Consider the following 21,592-nt stretch of genomic DNA (forward strand, 5'->3'; position numbering starts at 1 on the left):
CACCTTGACTAGGGTGGTCCTGTCCATGACAGAACTAAAACCCTGACTACACACCAATAAGGCCGTTACTACTGTGACTCCATTTTGGAAATGAGACCTGTGAGGCTCAGGAGGTTGTACAGCTGGGAGACAGCAGAATCTGGGTGTACACCAGTGCCTTTTGCCTCCCAGATCAAGTTCACTGCACTTCCTCTGCATGGGGTAGTCGTCACCCAAGGCCTTCCCAAGGGCACTTGTCCGTCCTCATTCCTGTGTTCCTGTTGGTTGTGGCTTCCAGCAAGCTGTGGTCAGAGAACTCAGGTTCCCTGGGGCTAGGACTCTATGCAGATGAGGAGTCCACAAGCCCTGAGCCAATGCCCCAGGAGCCTAGAGCTCAAGAGCCTGGGGGGTGGGGGTCTCTGGCTTTGCTGAGGGCCTGGGGTGTGGCGTCTGCCTGGCTGAGTGAGGCATGGGTGTAGGGGGCTGGGAGCCAAGGGAGCAGGTGGACGTGGTGGCCTCCAGTTGGGCATTGGCTAATGGCCTCTGAGCATTAGAGGTGAAGTGGGGGATGCCAGAAGGTGCTGGCCACATCCATCATCTCACTTTCTCTCTCTGGATTCATATTCTGCCATCCAGAGGGTACCCTGAACACCCCCCAACACACACACCCACTGCAGCTGAGGATTAGCCATGGGTCCATCAGGGAGGCTTTGGGGAAACCCCAAAAAGCACTGTTAAACTGTGAAACAAGGAAGAGCTGAGGACAAAGGCCTACGGTGTCAGAAAAGGACAGCTAGGGCTGAGGATGTCCAAAGGAGGGAGGGCACCTGTGCTGTGATGGGACTCAGGACAAGCTTCATTGAGGAGAAGGCCTTTGAGATGAGCCTTGAAGGCCAGGCAGGATTTTTTTTTATATATAGAGATGGGATCTCATTTTCTTGCCCAGGCTTGCCTCGAACTCCTGGGCTCAGACGATTCTCCCTCTTTGGCTTCCCAAAGTGCTGGGATTGCAGGCGTGATACACCGTGCTCAACCCAGGCAAGATTTTGAAAGGAGAGCTGGCATGGGGAATATATGAACAAAGGGGCAGAAGTGGGAAGAACCAGGAATTGTTAGGTGTCCAGTCAGCAGTCCAGCCAAGCAGGAGACCCAGGTGCATGTGTGAAAGTACCAAGAGAAGAATCTAGAAGTAAACAGAGACTGGTGCTCACTATGAAGGGCCTTGCATGTCAAGCTGAGATGTTGGGATTTAGTGCTGTCAGCAGTAGAAAGCCACAGGAGGCTTTTGAGCATGGGAGTAATGAGAAATAGAGCCACTGGATGTGTGTTTCCTCTTTCCAGTCAACATGTGTGTTCTCCATGGGCCCCTACCTGCGCAGGCCACACCCAGAATTCCAGAGGCTGCCCAGTTAAGTCCCAGCATTTGTCAGATGAACTTGGGAAAACTTGCCATCTGTTCACAAGAATATGACTATAAATGACAGGTGGCTGGTGATTGTATTTTTCAAATCCATTGAGCTCCAGGTTTGGGTCAGAGCAAAGACAGGGCTCATATTAGCCTCGGCATGGTATCTCTGGACCCCAATAGCCTAAGCCCAGCTTTTTGTTTAGCAACCACTCAGCAAAAGGACCAGGAGTTCCCCTAGGAGAAGGACAGCTCCTTGAAACCCCATGGTATTCTTTTCCTTGCCTGGACCCGCAGGCCAGGACTGCACACACTAAACATGGGTGGCCACATAGCAAGTGGAAATGGCCCAAGATTTGAGGCCCAATTGCTTTACTGCTCTACCACTCATGGGTTGTGTGCCCCTGGATACGTGCCTCTACCTCTCTGAGTGTCTGATTTCCTCATTTAGAACATGGAGATAATGATCAACACCTCACTGGGGACGCGGACCCTGCAGGTAAAGCACGGGCTAGTTCTACGTTAATGGAGGAAGATGTGCTGCTAAGCTCCAGACTTGGTCTTGCATTTTGGGTGAAAAAAGGGCCCTGGCTCTCAGAGCCAGTCTACTCAGTGAAGAGAAAGCCCTTACCCTGCCTCTGTCTCCGGCCTCCTCTCCCATTTGTCCATCAACCTTGGGATACCCTAAGTGACAACCACAAGGAAACCTCTTTCCACCAGTAACTGAAGGAATCACTCTCTGTACCTTTGTGACTGCCTGTAAGACTGCCACCAATGCATGTGTGCCACACTGCCCCTTGGTGACATGACCCGAAGCTGGTTTCATGTCATTAACACAAAGCTCTTTGCCTGCCCTCCAGCCTTCTTAACATTTGTTTAGGTCATGAACCACCTTCAAATGTGATGACATCTATGGGCCCCTTTTCCAGTGGGTGTGTACAGTGCAGTGGCCCCCAGAGTTTCCTGAAAAGTTCCAGGAAAGCAGAATCTACTAACATTCATTGAACAGATACTGCATGCCAGGCACCGTGCTGGGAGCTGGGAAGACAGCAGCGAACAAAACAGACGCTGACCGCTACCCTCTTGGGATCTAACCTATAGAGGAGGTCAGCTAGCGGTAAGCGCTAAAGAGAAAACAAAGCTGGGAAGGAGAGAGGAAGTGCCAGAGATGGGCGTGGGGCTTTGAAATGTTACATAGGATGGCCAGGTGACATTTGTGTCAAGACTAAAGGAAATGAGGGAGCCAGCCCATAGATATCTTGGGGAAGTGAATTCCAGCCCAAGGGAACAGCTAAAGCAAAAGTCCTAAGTAAAGCAGGAATGTATCTATGTGTTGAGGAAGAGTTGGGAGGTCTGTGTGGCTGGAGCACAGTGAGTGGAGGGAAGATGATGTTATTGAGATAGCGGAGGGACATGCCTGAAGGGCCCCAGAGGCCACTAGAAGCACTTCAGTTCTACTTTGAGTGCAATGGGGAGTCACTGTGGGGTTTGGCACAGAGATCGGGGAATAGACTGCAAGGAGAGGGTTGAAGGGAGGGAGGAATGAGGGCAGTCTGTGCGGCAGCTACTGGAGTAATCCTGGGGGGAGAGGCTGCTGGCTGGTACCCGGGGGGAGCAATGGATGAGCAGACTGACATTGTGGATACATTTTGATGATGCAGATGGCAGAATTGTCCACTGGACTGGCTGTGAGGTGTGAGCAAGAGAGAAGAATCGGGGAGGATCCGAAGGCCTTCTGCCTGGGCAACGTGAAGGATGGAGTAGCCATGAACTGAGGTAGCAGACTATGGGCTCGGCACACTTGGGAGACAATCAGGAACTCGGTTCAGTCAGGTTATGTGGAGTTTGCGATTTCTAATGGCCATCCAGGTGCTGGTGCCAAGCAGGCAGTTAGCCATCTCGCAGACGTGTGGCTGTGATATTACAGGCTTCTTAGGATGCTCTAGGGGAATGGGCATCATTTGTCCCACTGAGGAAGATGAGAGCAAGTGGTCCAAGGGTTGAGTGGAGGTGCTGGGAACAGAAACCCACCTTCCATCTCCTTGGCTAGTGCACTTGGAGGTTGCAGATAGAATTTTAAAAGCATCCTGCCAATGCTCCGTGATAGGCATGGCCATCTCCCATTCAGCTTTGTTTAATCAGATTTCCTTCAAGGGACTCCCGCACTCTCGCAGTTCTACCGGGGCACTGGCAACCTTGAGATGACTCTAGCTCTCCCTGGAGGGCCTTGAAGGTAAGGTTCAGTCACCAGAGAGCAATAACCTCTTCTGGCTGCTTGCCCTTTGCAGAGCAGACAGGACTGGACCCAGACAAGGCGGATTCCTTCACAACTGCCCTGACGAACTGTGTACCCCCAGCCTCGCCCTGTTGGGCTGGGCGCATCCTGGCAGCGCTGGGGCTGCGAAGCCACAGCCCCTGCATGTGCCTCGCGGTTGGGCCTGGACGCCGCTCTTCCTCCAGGTAGCTTCGTGAAACGCTAGGAGGCAATCGCCCAGCCTCACTGCGCCTACGTAGCCCACGAAGGGATCTTGCTGGGTTCTCGGAGGTGGCCCCAGCGCTTTCCGAGGGCCGAGAGCGTGGGCGTGGAGGGAAGGAGGGGCCTAGTGGGCGGCGGGCCCACCCCTTTATTCGTGGCCTGCGGCTCCGCTGAGCGTGACCAGATGTGTTGGTGACAGGTTGCTACTCAGAGGTGCGGACAGGAGCTGAGCGCTGCTGCTGTCGGAGCAGACGCGGCGTTCCCGGGTTGTGCTCAGCCCCTGCAGCTGCCATCGGCTGGAGAAGTCCAGGTTAGGAAACGCATCCGGGGAGGGGATCCTGGAGAAGGGGTGCAGCCAAATACCCGGGAGGTGGGATAGGTGGGAGGGGAGTCGATGGACTCGGCGCCAGGGCAGATGGTGGACAGGGCGCGCTGGCCCGCCCGGCAGTTCCCAAGGAACCTATGTTCCTGCAGAAGCCGCAGGTGTCCGTCTTGGGATAACTGCGGAGGGAGCCAATCCAGCCCAGCTTGGGCGGGAGCATCGCGTGCCCTGGTCCAGTGGAACGGGAGACTGGCCAGCGAGCCTGGACTCTGAGCTAAGCGTACTGGCGGGCGACGCCGACAGCGTCCGCGCTAAGGGTGGGGGACTGGGAAGTGGGGAGTGGGGCACTCGGCCGGGATGGAGAGAATGCAGTTCACTAACTGCCACCTGAGAGCCCTGGTCCCCGCTGCCGCCACAGCGGGTCTGTTTGGCAATCAGGGCGCGAGCTGGTGAGCGGATGCGTGGGCGGAGGGACTGGCGCTACCCACCCAGCAGCCACCCACTGCAGGTGAGTGCCCCTCCCAGGGCAAGGGGAGGAGAAGGGCCCGGCCGCTAGCCCTAGGGTCAGGCTCTGGTGAAAATGGGAAGGGGGATGGGGGCTGAATAGGCTACTTTGTGATGAGACTCCCGTCCCTGTGACACTTCAGGGTCCTCTGGGGATCTGTCATTCCTCTTGCAAGCTCTCTTGTTCTCTGATCCCTCTCCTCCTCTCCTTATTTCCTCCTCTCCTCTCCTCTCCTCTCCTCTCCTCTCCTCTCCTCTCCTCTCCTCTCCCTCCATCGTGTCTCTACCTCTATCTCCGCCGGTGCCTCTCTCGGTATCTGTCTCTCAGTCTCTGCCTTCTCTGTGTCTCGTACGGTCTCCTGTCTTTCTTGGTCTCTCGGTCCTGAGCGCTCTCTCGCCCTGTCACTGATGACCGCTGGCTTTTGGCTCTCCGTGCTCGCTCTTCGTGTGTCCCGGCCACGCACGGCTCACCAGCTCGCTTTCCCCAGACGCGGAAAGTCTACCTTCGGCGTGCGGGTTTCCCAAGCGCGCCGGGCCCCGCCTGCGGCCCTCCGGCGGGCTCTGTCTGCTGGAGGCGCTCCGGTAACCCTGCTGTCGCCTCTTTCCACCAGCGCACCGCCTAGGCAAGCCAGCTGACGCCGGGGGCACAGACCACCCTCCACTGAGTGCGGAGCAGCCAAGGTGAGTGCACCAATGCCCCTTCCGCCCCTCCGATCCCTCCCCAGCTGCCCTGGTTCGAGCCGACTGGAGAAAGGAGGCGGCAACAGCGAAGCCAGCCTGCGGCCGCTTTCTCCTCTAAAGACTGGTGGGAGGGCCCGGGAGGCCCCTTGGGCGGCCGCAGCTCTTTGGCTGCCTGCCGCCCCATCCCGGAGTGGAAACCCTGAGTTTCCAGGCTTCGGGCTGGCGGGGTCGCGGGCAGGGCAGCGCGGCTTCCCCTTTAAGGCCGGAGCCGCTCGTCGCCGTGAGTGTGAGGGTGTGTGAGTGTGCGGCGTGCGTGTCTCCTCCTCCCCGAGTGACACAGCAGTGAGAAATGCCTATCAGTAACTTAAACCCCCGAAACTCCACCTTCCGGGCGCGCGGCTCGGAGCCGGGCGGTGGGAATGGAGCGAGCAGATTGAGGCCGCCACTGCAGCGCCGCCAGCATGAACTTGGCCGCGAGCTGAAGCGGCCGGCGGCGGGCGGGCGCGGGGGCACCGGCCGCTAGCCAGGGGGTGATCTGCAACAGGGCTGGGTTCCTTGGCGGCCGCCTGAGTCCAGGCTGCCCGCGCCGGCGGCCGCCCGCCCCTCGGACACTGCCCCCGCCGCCGCCGGAGCTCTGCAGCACGGTAAGGCTGAGGGCGGGTGCAGGAGGTCTGACGGTTCTGGGGGTTCCGGGGTACACTTGTAGCCCCCAGTTATGGTCCCCATCGCTGAGGATCGGGGTCCCAGGGGTGCTTCGAGTCGGTAGACCCTAAAGTTTGCTCTGAGCACACGGCCCACCTGGCGCTGCGGGCGGCCGCCCCCTTCTCGAACCAGCCCGGCTGGGCTGGGCGCAGCTCGAAACGCCGGAGACCACGGCCTTTGGCTCGGCGCCCGTCGGGCGTCTGAAATCCGGCGGGGACAGCCACGTACCGGGGAGGAAAGGTAGAAGGGCGCAAGCTCCTCGGGCTACGCTGGGCTACTGGGAGGCTCCCACTCTGTCCCAGCACCCCCGGGTCGCTTGCAGCCTGGGTGTCACCGGCGACGGTGCCTTCACATGCCAGCTCCCTGAGCCCAGGCCAGTAGGCAGTGGGCGCTGGATGAAGGATTCCCCCACCCCAACGCTGTTTGCCGCCTCTGAGCGAGAGTGTGGAGTGTGCGCGCCGAACCCGCTGCCCTGCACTCCCTCCCCTGCCAACTCCTGGGAAGCGCAGCCCGGAGCTGAGCTTGTGTTCAGGGCAGCCCGGACTGGGTTCCTGCGGAGCAGCCCCGGCGCCCCTGCGTCAGAGTCCGCGCTTCAGGTTCCCCAGCATCCGCGCGACGACAGAGCTGGGCGCCCGGCGCCCGCTAGCGCGGGCGGGAAGCCCCCCGGAGCGCCGCCAAATACTTTTCTCGGCCAGTTGGCTTGGCCAGGCTCCGTCCCAATGCAGTGTGTCCGAAGCCTCCTGGAAAGCTGGAGATGTCGTCTGATTCTGATCCGTGATTAAATTCGGACTGAGCAGACACTAATAGGATTAGCCTGCCAGAAAGCTCGGCCCTGAAGCCATCGGAACCTGTGCAAACACGCGCCTCGGGCTGGGGCATTCACTCCCGCCGCGCTCCTGCAGCTGGGTGCGGCTGACCTGGGCACCCGGAGTGTGGGTGTGTGTGAGCGGGCGGGAGCACAGCGTGGCTGGGGGACGTGGGGAGAAGGGGCTGCTTTTGCTGGGGTGGCTTGTCGTTGTTGTTTGGCACCGCGGTGCCCCCCGGGGGCGCGGTCCCCACAGTGAACGTGCTGCTCACGGGTAAGCAAACCCAGGCCGGCTCCGGGACATTGTCTGCGAGGGCGAGCGAGCCGAGCTTACTAGAGGCGGCTGCGCTGGAACAAAGGCGCAAAGTCTCCCTGAGACCAAGCAATTTTGAAAGAGTTGGCTAGGGAGAGGGCCTGGGTCTCCCGGGGTAGACCCCCGCGGGAATTGCGCCGCCCCCAGCGGCCCCGGCCCGCGCCTGGGGAATTGTGTTCCCCGGTTGCGGTGAGCCGGCGAGCGACATCGCAGCGGCGCGGCCCAGCTCTTGGCAGGCGTGGGTTGCCGCCCGAGTGCCCACCGGCCGGGCGGGGTCGACCGTGCACCCGCCGGGGCTTCCCGGCCGCCACCGCAGCTCTGGGCCCCTGGAGGCCGCGCAGCTTCTTTCCTTCCCTCCCTCCCACCTCTTCTTGTCTTTATAGATCCCCCCTCCCTCCCACCCCCGCCGCCGCCGCCGCCAACAATCCGCTTTATAAAAAGCCCCTTTGTTTCCCAGGAGGCTGGAGAGAGGGAAGGGGAAAAGGGACGCAGAGGCAGAGGGCGGGGGCGGCTGTCTCCAAGTGGTTTCGAGCCGCTCGGGACAGGAGGGCAAGTGTAGGCGATGGGGGAGGGGGCTGTGTTTCGAGGACCCTCTGTGGGAACCCACGAAGGCGCACGGAGCCTCAGCCCCGGCCCTCGCTGCACGCCCGGCCTGCCAGCCCTGGACACCCTAAATCCCGGCGGCCGGGACGGCCGAGTGGACTGCACTGCGAGCTGGCGGGCGCGCGCAGAGGCCCTAGGCTGCAAGCGCTCCGCGGGGTGGGCAGACGCGACTCGCCGATGCGCTCGCCGGGCTCGGGCATAGGGGGCGCCCTTTCCTTGGTTTCGCTTTGCAGCGGGCGCCCCTCGCCGCCGGAGCTCAGGACAGCTGTCGCGCCCGCCGGTGGCTAAGACGGAGGCGGCAGCTCGGAGGCTTAGGCCACCCGCGTCTGGCTACACGCCTCATTTCTTCCCGCGCCCTCCTGCCACACCCTCCGCCCCGCCACACACAAGGGCTCAAACTCTCCGAGCGCCCTTTGTTTGGAGGCGCGGAGGCAGTGGGAGCCGCCACCTCCGGGGTTCGTGTAGCCTAGGCGGGCAGTGAGGATGAGCGTGCTACTCTGGACTGCGCGCTGGCCTGCTGCCTCTGCACCTAACCCAGCGCCTGACACTAAAGCTGCCAGCTTTAGTTAGATTGACGATTTAGCGGGTCCTTGTCCCTTATAACTGCCCCCCTAAAACTTTCGAGAACCAGGGCTTGCACTGAGGAATGTCAAATATAATGTTAGAAGTAACCTTTCGCCATTCTGTTGGCCTGCTCCCCCCTGTGCCCCAAAGTGGTCGGTGTCTCTCATAGAGTTTGTTCGGGAAGGGAATACTGAAAAGAAAAAAGTGACAAATAAGGAAAGTGGGCGGGGCCCAGGCTCAGGCTGGTGAGTCTCCCAAGCGAAGTCAGATTCCACCCGCTCTCTGGCCGCCTCCGCCCCTCCTACTTCCATTTAATCTGATGTCGACGTTTTATTTGTGCCTTTTTGCATATCTTTCTCCTACTCCCCTCCCCTCCCATCTCTGGAGGTTATTGATAAGTGCTGCTCAAACATTTGTTCTCTGCGTCTTTGGAGTAGAAGATGAAGCGTTAACACCCCCAACGCGCATACACACATCCCAACTGCGCGCATACACACATCCCAACTGCATCTAAAACCACAAGAAAGTAATCAAAGGGTAAACTACTGGTTCTGCCTTCTCCTCCCTCCTTTGTGCTTCTCTTCTGGAGCAAGATCATTGGAAAATAAAGCTGCCGATGTGCGAGATGGAACATATGGTGCCTCCATAAGAGAGAAGCTGAAATGGCCTTGAACCTGCCGGACAGACCAGCTGTTTGCTGCCAGCCAGAGCAGCTAATCAGCTTCTTCCCCTTAAAGTAACAGCCCTTTTTTCACTTCATGACCAGTTTGCATATTAAGTAGGATATTCTCCAGAGGGGAAAAGTGATGGGCTCCTATACTGCTTTGTGCTTGGTGGTTCTCCAATGCCTGCTCCCTGCTCTGGGGGCCGCCCTGCCCTCTCCCGGTGCCTGCCTGCGATGTGCGAGTGTTTCTTTCAGTACTGAAGTAAGAATGTTGCTCAAAGTGGAACTTGGGACAGAAGAGGCAGGAAAAAAGAAAGAAAGAGGTGGGGCTGAGAGATTTCCAGATGCCTGGGAGGAAATCTCTCTGTTTTGTTCAGCTTCGGAAAAAACTAGCATTCTTTCCCTCCTTCCCCCCTTTAAAAATATCACAAAGAGCTGAAGCTTTTCCTTACAAGATCTCCTTAAAAATCATCCTCTTCCGGCTGTGACCATTTTCAGTTTTTCTTCAGTACAATGTGTTGGGGTGGGGGGTGGGGAAGAGTTTGGCGTTGGAAGAAGAAAGCCTTTAGGAGATACAAGGAAATTCCATGTTAGGAAATCATTAGCAAAGGGTGACTTCGTCTGTTTTCCTGCCACTGACGCTGACAGTGACACAGATGTGTGGGTTGAAATAGGAACGTCATTGAATTTTTACACTCCACCAGGAAATACCCTGTTTCTGGGGTGGGGGTGGGGGCTACAGATTCACTGCATCTTAAGGTAGGAGATTCACTATTGTCAATCCTTTTTACTAAGGAAAGGGATTTTTTTAGCTTAACCAGCATGTTTAATATATTTTCTTCCCTTTTAAATTGATCACCTAAAGGCATAAAATGCACCTGTTAATGGATGGTCCCTAGGAAACTCAATTACTATTTGGGGTTATGAAAGGGAATAAACTGGTCTTAGACAAGTGGCTCTTCTGAAAATAGCTGGACTATGCCTCTTCTTTAAAGGAGCCTCAATATACAGTAAAACCTTTTTTTATTATTGTACTTTAAGTTCTAGGGTACATGTGCACAATGTGCAGGCTTGTTACATATGTATACATGTGGCATGTTGGTGTGCTGCACCCATTAACTCATCATTTACATTAGGTATATCTCCTAATGCTGTCCCTTCCCCCTCCCCCCACCCCACGACAGGCCCCGGTGTGTGATGTTCCCCTTCCTGTGTCCAAGTGTTCTCATTGTTCAATTCCCACCTATGAGTGAGAACATGCGGTGTTTGGTTTTTTGTCCTTGCGATAGTTTGCTGAGAATGATGGTTTCTAGCTTCATCCATGTCCCTACAAAGGACATGAACTCATCCTTTTTTATGGCTGCATAGTATTCCGTGGTGTATATGTGCCACATTTTCTTAATCCAGTCTATCATTGATGGACATTTGGGTTGGTTCCAAGTCTTTGCTATTGTGAATAGTGCCACAATAAACATACGTGTGCATGTGTCTTTATAGCAGCATGATTTATAATCCTTTGGGTATATACCCAGTAATGGGATGGCTGGGTCAAATGGTATTTCTAGTTCTAGATCCTTGAGGAATTGCCACACTGTCTTCCACAATGGTTGAACTAGTTTACAGTCCCACCAACAGTGTAAAAGTGTTCCTATTTCTCCACATCCTCTCCAGCACCTGTTGTTTCCTGACTTTTTAATGATCGCCATTCTAACTGGTGTGAGATGGTATCTCACTGTGGTTTTGATTTGCATTTCTCTGATGGCCAGTGATGGTGAGCATTTTTTCATGTGTCTGCTGGCTGTGTAAATGTCTTCTTTTGAGAAGTGTCTGTTCATATCCTTCGCCCAATTTTTGATGGGGTTGTTTGTTTTTTTCTTGTAAATTTGTTTGAGTTCTTTGTAGATTCTGTATATTAGCCCTTTGTCAGATGAGTAGATTGCAAAAAATTTCTCCCGTTCTGTAGGTTGCCCGTTCACTCTGATGGTAGTTTCTTTTGCTGTGCAGAAGCTCTTTAGTTTAATTAGATCCCATTTGTCAATTTTGGCTTTTGTTGCCATTGCTTTTGGTGTTTTAGACATGAAGTCCTTGCCCATGCCTATGTCCTGAATGGCATTGCCTAGGTTTTCTTCTAGGGTTTTTATGGTTTTAGGTCTCACATTTAAGTCTTTAATCCATCTTGAATTAATTTTTGTATAAGGTATAAGGAAGGGATCCAGTTTCAGCTTTCTACATATGGCTAGCCAGTTTTCCCAGCATCTTTTATTAAATAGGGAATCCTTTCCCCATTTCTTGTTTTTCTCAGGTTTGTCAAAGATCAGATGGTTGTAGATGTGTGGTATTATTTCTGAGAGCTCTGTTCTGTTCCATTGGTCTATATCTCTGCTTTGGTACCAGTACCATGCTGTTTTGGTTACTGTAGCCTTGTAGTATAGTTTGAAGTCAGGTAGCATGATGTCTCCAGCTTTGTTCTTTTGGCTTAGGATTGTCTTGGCAATGCAGGCTCTTTTTTGGTTCCATATGAACTTTAAAGTAGTTTTTTCCAATTCTGTGAAGAAAGTCATTGGTAGCTTGATGGGGATGGCATTGAATAAACCCTTTTTTTTTAAGAGTCTGATTTTTTTTTTTTCTGCAACAGTGCATTGCACAGATCATTAGCCTAGGAGCTGGGAAACTTGTGTTCTAGAAAGTTCTGCCCACTAATTAACAGAGTGATCTTGGACAAGTCCATCCTTTCTCTCCCCCAATCCCATGACCTCTGAGTCTGAGTCCCTTCCAGTTCTAAAACACTATGGTTTGTGAATGAAATAGTCATTTTCTGGGAAAGTGAAACATCAAGTTCAACCTTGTCATTGGGAAACAGCTAGACAGATAATAAAAAGGGGCTGATATTTTGAAGGGCAAGGATAAAAACGAGGAGTAAAAAAATGGCAGAAGGCCAATCAAAACAATACAAAAGTGTGAAGTGTTCACCTTTTTGTGTCTTTTGCAAGTGTGAACTTCTAACCCAAAATCAGAGACAGCGGACATCAGAAATCAACCCAAAGTTTCTCTTGTCCAGTACTCCTATTGATGGCAGGCCTCCTAATCATTGGGTTGGTATACAGATAACGGGATCTAAACTCTTTAGAGTAGACTGGCATATTTCCAAAGGACTCATCTAATGTAGAGCAGATTTGCTGCTTTGCAGTTATTTAGTGAAGGTTTCAAAGACAAAAAGGCCTTCCATCTGCACACACGTGCACCACTGGGGTGTGGGTTCTGAACCCATTGTTGAACCTTTTCTTTTCTTCCTAATCCAGCTGTTTTTTTTAAATCACATTTCCAACTTTGGGGATACAGCAGCCATGTAAGAACCTGCTGCTGTCCTACTTGATGTTAATATTGATTTTTTAAAGGGGCAGGGGTGAACATTATGAAGAAGGACTCTTTATCCTCTGAGTTCTTTGGCAATTATCTTGCTGCCATAAATGTTGATACACATATAATGGATGTAACTAAAAAACTCCTTATCCAAGCAGAAAAGGCTGAGTGTTTGTTGGAGCAGATAGAATGCTGAGAGTGTGAATAGACCAACCCAGATGTCACTGGGGAGGGAGATAAATGATGGAGGAACAGGAGCCGGTTACTATGGATCAGCACAATAAACCAATTCCCATCATACACCTCTCACAACGCCACCGAGGGGTAACCTAGGCAGCACCAGTCAACTGTATGGCAGGAAAAAAGCATTGCAAAGCTCAATTGGAACCGGCCTGGTTTTGTAGGCATTGGGTCCTTAAACATCTTCAGTACTTCGAGGAGGAAAATTTCATAAATCCGAATGAACCTGAAGAGACTGTGTTGCAAATACTTATTACTTCTTATTTTTGTTGTGTCATTGTTGTTCTTTAGTCTGTAAAGGTGTCAAAGGAAGAAGAAAAGGCCCCATGGAGCTGTCAGGACAGTTAGTCAGGGGGTTCTCCATGGAGGTAAGAAACAGTAGCTTGTGTTATAGGATGTTTACATGCCAAGATTGGAGGTGCATAGTCCTGTGGGGTCCTGCTCCCCAATTACCAGCCCAGGGCTGCTGAAGCCCCAAGAGCATTTTCTTCCAGAGGTGGAGACAGAAGCAAAAGAGTTGGGTTACCTTATTTCCCTGCCTCCACCCCCCACAACTCTGGTTGCTTTCTTTCTCCCCTTCACAGAGCCTCCCTGGTTTCCTTCAAACCTCGAGTTTTCTCCTAAAATCTGACATCTTTATAACATCCAAAGCAATCAGATATGAAACAGTTCAAAAATATTCCCCCCGGGGGAGGGAATAGCAAGGGGCCTCCCTGGCTGTAGGCACTGAGCTCCCAGAGTAAAGGCTTCCAGAGACAGGGCCTAAGGAGGGTTTGGGAGCAAGAAGCAAAAAGCTCTTTGCAAAGTTTAGGAGAGCTTTCCTTGCCCAGATTGGCTATCTTGAGCCTCCCTGAGGCCCCAGCTTCAGACTACTCCCTCCCTTCTTCGGCCTGCAAGAGGGTGGGCTCTTTATACCCCTGGAGGAGGACCCCCCACCCACTCACCATGGCAACTCAGTCCTGCCCGGCTGCCCTCTGACCCGGACACAGCCAGTGCCCCTTTCTGCACAGCCCAGTTGGAGCCTCCCAGACCCCCATTTCCTTGGTGGGCAGGTGGGGTAAGCTGCCTTACCCTCCCATGTGCCCTGCTGCTTGTTCTGCCAAGTAAATAACCAGTAAGTGGATTTTGGGAAAGGCCATTTTCTTAAGGCTGAGAATTGTTCCCTGAGGTTCAGAGAAGGATGGAGTGGACCAGGTGATATCATCTTGTTGGAAGAGGGCCTAGCAGGCCAGCCGTTGATTTTTTCCCCTTTCTTCCACCTGTGCGAGTACCTAGACACTAGACCACAGGGACAGTTTTCTGCTGATTTTGGAAGAGATCATTGGAGGCCACAGCACCTGAGCTAGTTAATGGCATCCAGGTCAAAAAGGCCTGGTGGCCCCAGCTTGTGTTCACCTGTGAGAGGAAAGTGTGGGTCTTTGGAGCATAAAGACAGGACAAAAACAAAGTCAAGTAATTCTGAACACATTGAGGAATCCCAAGTTCTTGGTCCCATTGTCCCAGCTCCACCCTCACCCCACAAGTAATGCATTTCTATTTTCTCCTGCATTTGAATCCGAAATTCCACTCTCAGCTTCGGCAGCGTGCTGTGACAGAGTGGGGAGGAGGAAGACAGGACCCAGCTCTGCCTTCCTTTCTGTGGCTATGCCAGTCACCACCTCACCTGCAAACTCAGATGTTGAAAGATGGAGAATCTTACAGCTGGAAGAGTAAAACCCCATGATTTTACAGAAGAGGAAACTGAGGCCCAGAGAAGCGTCTGACTTTCCTATGGGGCCATAGTAAAGGGAGCCCAAAGTTGACAGAACCCTGGTCTCTAGTTCTCAGTCAAGTGTAGAACATCCATTTTGCACCCATGTGTGGGCAGACAGGCTTTCCTTTTGAGGCAGAGCAAATGTGGTAAAAAGAAATGCAGCCAATGGAGGGGGAGCGCTTGTAACTGTGGCGTAATATAATCTACCCTGTATCAACGTGTGCTTTGCTCAGCATTGTTAGGACAGCAAAGGGGCATATTAGAATCTGAACTCGAAGTCTGGAAGTAGCTGGAGAATGGAGATTGTAAATTAAGAATTAGAAGGTAGTGTGTGTCTCGTTTTCGAGTTGCTGTCAGAGAGTCAGGCAGCCAGCCCTGTGGAGGGCTTGGCTGGGTGGGCTCCTCTGGCAATGGTGGGAGGTTGTTTGGGTTTGGCTCTTAATGAGATCTCAGTGTTAATATCTGCCTCTGGAAGTTCCAGCACCAGCCTCAGAATTTTAAGTGGGACAGTAGTTTTGGTGCAGTTGCCAACGTCACATGGTTTGCGTGTCTAATTCTGAAAGACTGGCATGCTTTATGCTAGGCTTCGGGAGGAGGGCACAGCGTTTCTAAGCTGCTTGTCTGTCAAGGATTAATTTAACCTCTAATTACTACATTTTCTTCGCAGTTTGCTGCACGAACATGTTGTAACAAAGCTCAAAGAAGTATGCCATTTTATTTCCCTGCCACTCTAAAATTAATTTCCGGAATATGGAGTCAAACCTGACACACTTGGTGTTAAAATAATTGTGCTGACGTTCGAGTTAAAGTGAACAATCTGGTTGTTTCTAGTGATCCCCCAGCCATGGGGTAAAGAGCATTATCATGTTAGTTGCCATGACAGTTCTCGAAATGAGCCCTGAAAATATCAAGGAGTGTCACTGCACTAATCCCACCAGGGGAGCACCAGACACAAAGGTAACACCCGAGCACATGGCTGGGGTGTTAGTTTTGGAGTATGACTGATGCCCTGTGCAATAGGGCAGGCAGGGAGTCCTTTCTCACCCGCTAATAGGGCTCGTGGTGAAGTCTTGTCCCACAGCACGAGGTGAGCACATTATCAAATCGGAGGCTCCCAAGAGCCTGCCCCTGGGGCCAAACCTGTTCTGAGTGGCTGTGACAATGAAATCACAAGATGAAGTTAATGAGGATTCTCCAGGCAGGCTTTTCTCCCTCCTCCTGCCTGCTCTTCCTGGGTGTCCCGCACCAGCAATCCCCAAGAGTAACAGCCCTTTGGCAGTCCTACATATCTCTTTTATCCCCACCTTCCCAAACAGCGGCAGTGGATCCCAGAGTGGGAGGCCCGTTCCCCATTCTGGGTGCTTGAGAAGACTGTATTCTCAGGCCCTGGTTGGGGAGACTTAGCAGCATTGTTGGTTGCCTAGTTTGGGTCCACCGAAGCTGATTTGTGGGATTTGAGAGTTGGCCAGGTTAGCCATTTGAGTTCTCATCTCCTTGCTCAGGCGGTTGTGAAGAGCTCTCTCTCTCTCTCTCTTTCTGTCTCTCTCTCTCTCTCTCTCACACACACACACACACAGGTACACACACACAGACACACTCACACACTCACCCTCTCTCAGGAGTAGAACTTTGCCAAGATAGCAAAGGCTAGGTCTGAAGCCCTATTCTGCATATGGCTGGGGACAGGCTCACTGGCATTTTCAGCCATGCCTTTGGCTGCCAAATCCCGAGCAAATCGAGTTTAGGTTCAGTACCCCTACGTTTTCCTTACCGGTTTCTAGACCTGCCTCCTGCTTCTCACACCCCCTCTCCACCTTACCTAGAAAGATGCCATCCTCAGCCCGCTGTACCTTAGTGGGATTCCCTTCCTCTGGAGAATCTGGAGCCTCTAACTTGAATTAAAAGATGCAAGAGTTACCATGCCTTGGAGAGAATCTGCTGTTTAGGGCACAGGTAAGGAGGTGTTCAGGGCTTAGGGAAGCCCTCTAATCCACACCCCACCCTCCACCCCACCAAATGGTACCATGCCTGGCATAAAGCTGGTCCTATTTATGAGTTAGAGAACTGCCTGGTTGCCAAGGTTTTTCTGAGCTTGCCCTCAGGGAAGCTAACCCCAATTGGTCTCTTGAACCTCAAATCATAACAAAAATGACTCCCTATCCTCTGAAGCAGGAGTGGCTGTTTCCCTCTTAGGGATCACAGACTTCTTTGTGAATCTGATGAAAGCTCTGGGTCTTCTCCTTAGACAATTGAAAAATAACACGCAATGTTGCATCTAATTTAGGGTACTACTAGGCCTTAAGCCCACTCATGGTTCTCTCGAGGATCTTTTGTCACAGGTTAAGAAAGCCTCAATATGAGCTTTCGGCAGGAGACATTGACCAACTGTGGGATTTTAGGCAAGTCTGTGAACCTGCCAAGTCTCAGTGCCCTCAGTTGTCAGATGGAAATATCAGAATGTCAGTTCCACCAAGTTTGGAGCATTGTGGGAGATTCAAAAGAGACGGTGTTGGTGAGATGGTCCTGTAAATATCAGGCTCAGGGCACACTCATGGGTTGCTCTCTTTAGTGTCAGTGTTTACTATTTATTTTGCATTTCCATTTGATGTGAGAAATTTAACAAAAGAAAATCAGGCTTCTTTTGACTTGAAAAGTCATTTTGTCCCTTTCTTTGATACTGCATAAGTTACGCCCAGGCAAACTGGCATTAAAGAGACTCTGGCTTGGGAGGGACCTCAAAGAGCATGCAGTGTGTCCAGGATCTAGAGAGTTTTAGAGATCCCAATTACCCAGCCCTCGGCAGTTCCAGAATGGGTCAAGGATGTGTGTAGCCAGTCCAGTGCCTTGAGGAGGTTCCACATTTGCCTGCTGCAGAAGTGAGAAAATGGGATCTGAGGAGGCAGATAGTTGTTCGGTTTTTCACATTTCAGTACGGTCACACCGGGCATGAGAAGGTAAAGTGGATCCTGGGTGTCTCTCTCATAGTCACTGAAAGGGCCTAGCCAGACCCTCATGAAAACTGGGAAGTAGTCTCACCCCAGGATCTGTCCAGGGCCCCATCCTGAGGAAGTGGGGTCGTGTCCTTTTGGAGAGGAGCCTCAGGTTGGGCCTGCTGGTGTGTGGGGGGTCTGCTTAGGAGGGAAGAGGATGGCTGGACTCCATTCAAATAGACTTCCACAACCTTCCCCATCTAACCCTGGAAGTGTGGAAAGTCTTCTCATGGCAAGGCCACGAGGGCTCATATATCAAAGATGGGGAAACTGAGGCCCAGAGAGGAGCAGGTGCTGGCCCTGGGTCTCATAACAAGTCATGAAGACATTTCCTTGGCCCTTGTTGATCCTGTGCACCTTCCAAGTTCTCTGTCTGGCTCCTCACAATAGTGTATTTTCAATTCTCCTAGAAACACAAGCCCATCATCATATTAACCTGGCCCTAATGAATGCTCAGGTCCTCAAAGTCAGCCCTAGAAAGTAAATAACAGGTTTGGAAAGCCCTTTGAACCCTCAGAGGGAGATCCTGGCCTTGCTCAGCCTGTTGCTATGCAGTTCCAAAGTGGAGGCTGCCACACATTTGCAGAGCTTTTTAGTCCCTTCCCCCACCCCATGTGCATTTTAGGAACCTTTTGGAAAGAAATGTGTTGCTAGGAGCTTGGGCTTTCCCTCTCCTTTAGAAAGAGAGAACTGTTTTTGCTTTGAATTGCCTTGCAAACAGATTGAGGTGTCTCCCTACCCATTCTTTCTTTTGTTAAACCAACCCGATTTGCCACGGGTAGTTAAGTGGAGATCATGTTGGAAAAGAGTGCTTAGTACAGGGTCACTACGCAGAGTGGCTCCCATTCCCATCCTTGGCCAGAGCATCTCACCCTTAATTTCATTATTAATCTGGAGGGAGAGGAATCGTGCAAGTCAGTTGAAAGCAGATGCCACCTAGGAATTTTAGGTCCATCACGTCATCAAACAAAATGAGAGTTGTTTGTAAATTGGAAAGTTTGGCAGTGGGTGGTTGCCCTTTGGAAGATTCACTGTTTCACACCAGCTTTCTGAGTCTGGGAGGAGTCCCTGGTGCTACAGTGGGAAGAATACCCACCTGAGGGCCACCGGCATGTGGTCTGGCTTCAGCTTTGATACCAACTAGCCATGGCACTTGGGGCAAGCTATTTCCTCAGACTGGGCATCATTTTCTCCATCTGTACAATGAAGGAATGGTGTAGGGGCATCCAAAGGGCTCCTCCAGCTCTGGCATTTCTGAATTCTCCAGTAGCAAGTTAAACTCTAAGTTACTTAAAATATTTGAAAAGGATAAGTAATAATTTGTTCTTTTTGAAATTACCAGAGACTTGAAAGCATGGGGTTGTATTTTTGTTTGGGTAGGTGGGGACTGTGACTGTTACATAAGTGATAACAGTTTTAGAAATTTTAGCTAAAGACAAAGTTGACATGTATTTATGTAGGACCAAATAATAGAAAAAAATTCCTTTAGAGACCCCTTGTTTTATGCATGAGGATGCTGCAGCTGAAGAAAAATATCATGCTTGCCCAGGCTTCCCTGGCAAGCTGCTAGTAGCTGAGGTGGTCCAGGACCCAGGAGGCCCAGCTTGCAGCCCACTGCTTGCCCCACACCGCACTTCCTAGGATCTTACAGAAGAAGCCTCCAGGCCCTCAACTCCAAATGGGACCTGCAGTCAGCAGAATATAGGGCTGAGTGATTCTGATTTCTAGCTATCAGATACTAACTTATCAGAATGGAATTTTTATTCTCCACCCCTGCCCCCAACATCCAAGGGTTCTCTGTTAACAGTAAATATTTAATTTTCTTGGTTTTGTACCAATGCATAATTTAAAATAAAACAGATTTTTTGAATATTGGGGGGTGGTCCTTAGGGGCTTGTTATTTGGATTTATTTTATTTCAAACAGATGGGCTGTTTTAGGTTTGACTTCATATTTGCTAATTTTCATTATGGAAAAAAAAAAAAAAACAATCCCAAGCCACCCCACCCTTATTTTTGTAGTGAGTAACAGTTTGTCTTGTCTAAAAGAAGCTTTTATTTTCTCAACTGTTTGCACCCAGCGTATTCAGCCTTATTTTGTATTTTTAATCACATAAATGTGTTGGCCACCTATAGCTTATGGGATGTTCACAAAATGTGCCCCACTCATTCCCGAACAGCCACCAACTTTGGGACTGTATCTCTCAGCTGCAGCCCAGCTACCTCTTGTCTAGTTCCCAGCCATCCACTCCTCTGGCCTGAAGCCAGACTGTATGGAGGTGCAGAGTCAGAGAGGTTTTGGCCTTGGAGGGAGGCACCCTGGTGCCTGGCCCAGCTCTACTGCCTTGCTGTGTGACCTTGGGCAAGTCCCTTCCCCTCTCTGGGCCTCACGGTTCCCACTGTTACAAAGAGGAGGCTGACCTAAAGGGGCTTTGTGGAATTTTCCTCTTATTATGTTAGATTGTTATATTTGGAAGATGTGACTTGACCAGTACAGTACCTGACCTTTAAATCCTTTCTAGAAGCAATATTTAGTGATGTTTCTGAAAGAGTTAGGAGGTCTATATCTCTGAGATGAACTAGTACTTTCTGAAATTTATGAAAACAACAGTTACCACTCTTTGAATACCCACTGTGCCTGGAGACTCTTGTCCTGCTGTTTCTTAGAAACTCACCCATCAGCTGTGAGCATTTTCTAATGGTTTCCCCTCAGGCCTTTAATCTTTGATCTCAATACCTTCTCCCTAGGAGATTAATTGATCACTTCTAACTCTTTTTTTAATTTAATTTTTCATTTGACATAAATTCAGACTCTCAGAATATTTGCAAGAATAATACAAATAATGTTTAAATACCTTTCACTTGATTCCCCAAATGTTAACATTTTACCACATTCTATGTTTTATCTACCACCCCCCCACACACACACACAATTTTATTCTGAACTTTATGAGAACAAATTGTAGGTATGATGCTCTTTTATCTCCAAATACTGCATTATATATTTCCTAACATTTCCTAAAACGTTCTCCTGCATAAGCACATATTGATCAAAATCAGGAAGCCAATAGTGGTACTAATCTATCTAAAGATTTTAAGCTAAAGGCTTTATTCAGATTTTGCCAATTGTCCTAATAATGTCCTTTATAGCAAAAGAAAATCCAGGATCATGCAGTGCATTCAGTCGTTTTGTCTCTTTAGTGTCCTTTAATGTTGAATGGTTCCTCAATCTGTCTTAGTGTTTTGTAGCATTGACATTTCTGAAGAGTACACGCCAGTTATTTTGCATAAAGTCCCTCAGTTTGAGTTTGTTGCCTGATGTTTCCTCATAGTTAGATCAGGGTTATGTACTATTGGCAGAAATACCACAGAAGTGATGTTGTCCATCAGTGTATCATATCAGGAGGTCCACGATGTTAGTTCCATTCATCCTATTCCTGGTGATTGTCACTTTGATCACTTGGTTAAGGTGATGTCTGCCAGATATCTCCACTGTCCAGTTCCTATTTCTTCCCGTTGCAATTAATGAGTATCTTGGGGAAATAAATATATTTTGAGGCTGTTAGTATCCTAGTACACCTCAAACTTTCACTCACTAGTTTAGCATTTGTTGATGGTCTGTGCCTGGGGCAAGATGGTCTGTGCATTATGCTGGTTGCCAAATAATGAATTTCTGATTCCATCGTCCATTCTACATTTATTAGTTGACTTTCTACTATAAGAAAGAACTTTTCTTTCACTCCCATTTATTTACTTATGCTTTTATTTATATTAGGTTGACTTGTGCATTTTTACTTTGAGTTATAATCCTTTCCTATCATTATTTATTTTGATGCTCAAATTGTCTGAGGTTTGTCCCATGGGAACTCCTTCAAACTAGTTCCTATGTCTTTCTGACATGCCCCTAATCATCCTCTGAGCGCGCCCTTAATTTCTGGCACATCTGCTCCAGGCTCATCCTGTGCTTTCCCTGCCTTAGCCTTAATATCAGCCATTTTCCCATGGAATCTTAACTTCTTTTAGTGAAGAATGGTATTTAAAAACTAAGATCTGGGTACTAAAAGCATGCGCATTTCTACAGATGTGGCATTGTTACTAAACCCTCTCAGTCCACAAAGCTAGGAAAATAATTAACTCACATCTATATCTATTCCTTTTTATTTATTATCTTGGTAATATCTATTTCTCTATCTATCTATCTACCTGCCTACCTACTTACCCATAAACCATGAG

At 50.6% G+C, this 21,592-nt stretch overlaps 1 protein-coding gene across 17 annotated transcripts in view; it reads left to right on the forward strand.

Annotated features, from left to right (window-relative positions):
• Window positions 1-4,019: 4,019 nt before the first annotated feature.
• MAMLD1 (mastermind like domain containing 1) overlaps window positions 4,020-21,592 on the forward strand; it is a 153,692-nt gene continuing 136,119 nt past the window's right edge. For 3 of the 17 annotated variants that reach the window (XM_024353253.2, XM_054676808.1, XM_024353255.2), the window contains exons 1-2: window positions 4,239-4,690; window positions 5,298-5,367. The gene's annotated coding sequence lies outside the window, so the exon portion shown is untranslated. Of the gene's footprint in view, window positions 4,171-4,230; window positions 4,691-5,297; window positions 5,368-5,444; window positions 6,012-21,592 lie in introns of those variants that run through there. The other 14 variants (XM_063804289.1, XM_063804293.1, XM_063804291.1 and 11 more) reach the window with 10 other exon arrangements.

Source organism: Pan troglodytes, chromosome X (genome assembly GCF_028858775.2).
Source record: "Pan troglodytes isolate AG18354 chromosome X, NHGRI_mPanTro3-v2.0_pri, whole genome shotgun sequence".
Classification (NCBI taxonomy): domain Eukaryota; kingdom Metazoa; phylum Chordata; class Mammalia; order Primates; family Hominidae; genus Pan; species Pan troglodytes.